The following is a 5,062-nucleotide window of genomic DNA, read 5'->3' on the forward strand; positions in this document are numbered from 1 at the left end:
AAAAAAAAAAAAAAAAAAAAAAGAAACTGCAATTGTTTCTTTGGCACTCGTGAAGAATTAAGCAGGCCTGAGTCTGTTACTGAGTGTGAGAGAAATGGCAGGAGTATGAAGCTGACACCCTGGATGTACAGAACTGTCCTTGGGAGAGGCCAGGTAGGGATGGCAGGATGGAGGTGACAGCAGCCAGAAACTGCATCTGTGGACTCCATCTGACCTCTTTCCTCTATTCAGGGCCTTTGCACAGGCTGCATGCCCAGCTGGCAACTCTCTGCCCAACTTCTGCCACTTGTGCCTCAACGTAGATGTTCCCTTTCTGATTTTAGGGGGCATTATTGTCCCTTTCCCCACACTCATCCTCCTCAAGGTATTCTTCAGTTGTCTCACAATATCCACTATGATTTCTCAGCATTTTACTTATTTATCTGCCCACTTGTCATGGTGAGCTGTTTGGGTGTGACAGCTACACCAACTTTATCTTCTAATGTACCCCTGACACTGACCACCAACTCACCAACTGACCACCAGCACATATTCAGAGCTCAACAATTTCTATGGAATCCATCCTGACTTGAACAGGCTCACTGACATATATGCAGACACTTGGGACACTACCGAGATGACTTTACTGCCTTATCTACTAGGCTTCTAGAGTTGCTTTGCACTGGCCCTGAGGCTTAATAAGTAAGCTGCAGCTTGAGGTCCCTGTCTGTGGGTTCTTGTCTTCACTTTCAAACCCTCATCCTCAGCTGCGCTGTCCTCTCACCAGTATAGATGCCTGGCTTTGCAGATCATTGCTTCTACATGAAGTAGGTGTTACCAAAGAGCTAAGTATATAACACCCAAGGACAGTCGCAGGCAGGGTCAGGCAGACACCAGATGGCTGGGGTGATGGGGAAATTTAGGGGCCATGCAGTGGCTGCAGTGGCCCCACTGACTCCCCTGTTCACCCTGGCCTCTATGATCTGATCTCCACTCGGCCAGCCAGGACAAGAGTCAGCCCTCGTCACTCTGCTGCTTAGCAGAGCTGTGGCCCCCAGCCACTGAGAGTGGGAGCCGGGGGCCTTTTGAGGCCCACTCAAACCCCAGCCACCTCTCTGATGCATCTCCTGTGCCCTTGCAGTGACACCCTTTGTGCCCCTCAGTCTGCCAGGTAGGCTACCACTGTGGAGCCTCTGCCAAGAGCCCTGGCTCCCAGGTGGATGCCTGGCTGGCTCTTTCATATTTTTCTAAGTTTAGTTCACATGTCACCTTCTCTGTGGACCCTATTTTATTGTTTTAGACAAGGTCTTCCTAAGTTGGCCAGGTTGGGCTCAAGCTTGTGAGCCTCCTGCCTCCGTTTCCCAGAGTGCTGAGATTATAGGTATATGTCACCATGCTGGGCTCCTATTATTAAAATTTTCACTGTGCCATAATTATAGATTCACATGCAGTTGTAAGAATAAAGAAAAGTTCCAGGTACCCTTTACCCAGTTCTTCCTACAGCAACATCTTGTAAATCTACATCAGTAACACAAGCAGGATATTGATGAGTATGCAGTTAAGACACTGAGCATCTCCATCACTTATGGACCCAGTCATGCTGCCCTTTTATAGCCACAGACACTTCCCTCCCCCTCATTTCCTCTAAAACCCTTACTAAACTCTCAGCTGTTCTCCATTCTTTGATTTTGTCATCTCAAAAATGTTATATAAATGGAGCCATGCAATATGTAACTTTGGGGGATTGACTTTTTCCCCCACAGGATAATCCTCGGATGATTTGTTAGGTGGTCACAAGCATCGGTAGTCTGTCCCTTTGCATGGCTGCATACTATCCCATGATATGGGTGTACTACAGTGCGTTTACCCATTCTCTGATTGAAGGACCGCTAGAGTGCTTTCAGTTTAGGGTTATTACACATGGAGCTGCTATGAGAACTCGTGTGTAGCTTTATGTGTGAGCACATGCTTTCATTTCTCTTGTATAAATGCCTGAGAGTACAATTTCAGGGTCGCACCTTCACTTTTTAAGGAAACACCGCCATTTTGAACTGCAACCTCCCGACCCTTGATCTCACCCCAAACATCGGATGCTTTTCATCCTGCTTACCTTTTAGGAACAATCCTCCATCAGGGATCGCTGGGACACAGAGGCCAACATGCCCACAAATAGGATGACGTGGTTATGAGGACAGGACAGAGCCCAAACATGAATTCCCTGGATGAAGCCGTCCACTGGGTTTACAAGAAAATCAGAGAGTTCAGAAGCCAAATCGGTGTTATCCCCATGTAAAACTATGCAAGGAGGTTTTAACGCGAAGCTCTCCAGATTTATGAGCTGACCAAGCAGAGCTGTGGTCCAAACAGACCCCGCCTTCCCCAGTGGAGTGTCCGGGCACCAGCCAGGCCCTGTGGAGGGAGTCTTCTTGCAAATGAGCCCAAAGGACTCTAGTTAGAAATATTCATAGAGCCCCAGAGACAGGGAAATCAAGACAGGACTATATTTCGTGCTGAAAAGGGAAAACCAAATAAACAAAGCTCACTGTCATGGCAACTGGCCAGCTCAACTGTGCAAGTGAATGGCAAAAACATTCCTGGGCTCCTGGAAGAAATCCAGAACCTTATGTACTTAGTCTGTCTGTGGGGAGGTGCTTATTATTATTATTACCATAAATTCATTTATTTCCTAACATATTGATTTTTTTCATTTTGAGCATTTGTTTGACATTTGTACAGATTGGGTGACTTCTGGAAGAAATGATTAAGCAATATTGTAAAATAATGCTTTGACCTAACTTAAAATGGAAACAATTATAGCATTCTCAGTAACGCCAGATGATGTCAGCCTGACCATTGTGCTGCTTTTTCATAAACACGCTGGGCTGATAAAAACTTCACAAACAATCTGAAATGAGCCAGGCTCTAAGAGGCTTTCTCTGCATGTGCATTCTTCTCTGCCATTCGGCCCCAGCAGTAAGGCCTGTGGGCACTGATCTATATGGTGAACATGATGGTTCTCAGTGTTGGGTGTTTACTCCTCTCATCAACCAAACAAGAAGCCATAGACTGATAAGATGGCTTAGGTGCCACTGTGTACAAGTGTCTGTGTCCCCTCCCAGCCCAGAGCTGTGGTATTTGAAGGCCTCTGTGCTTTCATTGCTGTATCTCTCGTCCCCATGATTTTTCCCTACCTATTTTTCTTACCCACTTATTCTTCCTTTTGTTTTCTGCTTTCTTCTTCCCACCTTAAGCCAAACCAGTTAAGCCAACAACAAAAATCAAGGCCTCAGCCCCAAAGCATCAGCAGTTATAACGAAAAAGATCCTCAGGCCTGGGCAACTGGAAGGCTGGGTCTAGGACAAGGTGCAGTTCTCTAATCCAGCCCCTACCCAGAGCCACTCCAAACCAAGTACAAGCTGGACCCATCTCTGAGGACCCTGAGCTTCCTCAGCACCCTGGGGCATCATGGGAACTGTGGGGACAATCACAGTGTCCTGGGGTGGTGGATGATCATTTGAGGAAGAGGGTTTCATTGCAGGCTTCAGTGCAAGACTTGAGGAAGATTATTGACATGTGGGATAAAGTGGAATCAATTCCACGGAACCTTCAAAAACCAAACTATCAATACTACATAGAAGACAATGGTCATGGGTGGGAAGAAAGTCAGGTACAGGCCTGCTGCTCTGGGTCAACGAATAGCAATGGATGCCATTGTCTTCAGAACCCTTTAAGAGAAGCCAGAGGCTGGATTCATGAGCCAGACTATACTGAACCCATTTCATGATGGCTCTGGTATTAGTCTGCTTGGTCTGCCTTTGCAGAATATCATACTGACTATCTTAAACAACTGAAATTTACGTTTTCTTACTTTTGGAGGCCTAAATGTCCAAATGAAAGTTTTGGACCAGTTACTTTCTGGTGAGGATTCTCTTCCTGTCTTGTAGACAGTTATTTGCTTTCTACCACCTCACATAGGTTTTCCTTAAATTCTGCCCATAGGGGTGAGGGGAGACCTAGTGTCTCTTCTTATAAGGACACAACTATGGTTTGGATGTGGTTTGAGCTTGTGCTCAGTGTGGCCATACTGTGTGGTGGAACCTTTAAAGAGAGGGACCTAGTGGGAGACAGGTTACTGGAGGCACTGCCTTTGGAAGGAATGTTTATATTCTTAGTCGGTCATTGCAAAAGATCAGGACTAGCCCACCCACTATCTAGCTCACTATGCAACCTCTCCCTCTGGCAACACTTCCTCTATGATGCCATCTGCCATCTGCCATCTGCCATAATGTGACATACCTGAGAGGGCCCTCACAAGGCAAAATTGATGGAGTTGCCTAATCTTGAATTTCCAGTCACCAAGATTGAGTTAAATAAATCTTTTTCTCTGTAAAGTACTAGACTCAACTATTTTTAATAGTAATAGGAAACAGACTAATATACACACTAATTCTATCAGATCAGCGCCCCACCCTTATGACTTTACTAAATCTTAATTATCTCCTTGTATGTCCTATTTCTAAATACAGTCACACGGGGGGTTAAGGCTTCAGCATATAAATCTGAGAGGGACATGATTTTGAGTGGACACAAAGCTATAGCAGGAGATGGTGTTTCACTTTTGCACCTGGAAGAAGGCCAGGAATTTTCCAGGCATAAATTTGGTCAAAGTCTGCTCATGAAGAATATTGGGTTGGGGCTGGGGATTTAGCTCAGCGGCAAAGCGCCTGCCTGGCAAGCGCAAGGTCGTGAGTTCGGTTCCCGGTACCGGAGAAAAACCAAAAAAAAAAAAAAAAAAAAAAAAAGAATATTGGGTGATGGCCTACCACAAATTTAAATGGCTTAAAACAAAACAAATGTATTATCTTACGGTTGTCTAGAGGTTAAAGTCTGAAATGGCTCTCACTGGGTTAAAATCAAGGTGTGGGAAGGGCTGCTTTTCTTCTGGAGGTGCTAAAAGAAGAACACATTCTTGTCTTTTCTATCCTTTAGAAAGGTCACATGCATTCCTTGGCCCATGGTCTCTTCCTCCCTCTGTGGACCCAGTAATGTAAGTAGGTGTCATTTCTCTCTGTCTCTGTCTCTG

General features: G+C 45.4%; 1 long non-coding RNA gene across 1 annotated transcript in view; it reads right to left on the bottom strand.

The window, feature by feature from the left end:
* The window catches only part of LOC102007069, a 44,564-nt gene extending 42,084 nt beyond the window's left edge, over positions 1 to 2,480 (bottom strand). Inside the window, exon 1 of the long non-coding RNA XR_259062.2 lies at positions 2,090 to 2,480. This is a non-coding gene — a long non-coding RNA (uncharacterized LOC102007069). The remainder of the gene's footprint in view (positions 1 to 2,089) is intronic.
* Between the last annotated feature and the right edge of the window lie 2,582 nt (positions 2,481 to 5,062).

Source organism: Chinchilla lanigera, unplaced genomic scaffold, assembly GCF_000276665.1.
Source record: "Chinchilla lanigera isolate Chin_1 unplaced genomic scaffold, ChiLan1.0 scaffold00001, whole genome shotgun sequence".
Classification (NCBI taxonomy): Eukaryota; Metazoa; Chordata; class Mammalia; order Rodentia; family Chinchillidae; genus Chinchilla; species Chinchilla lanigera.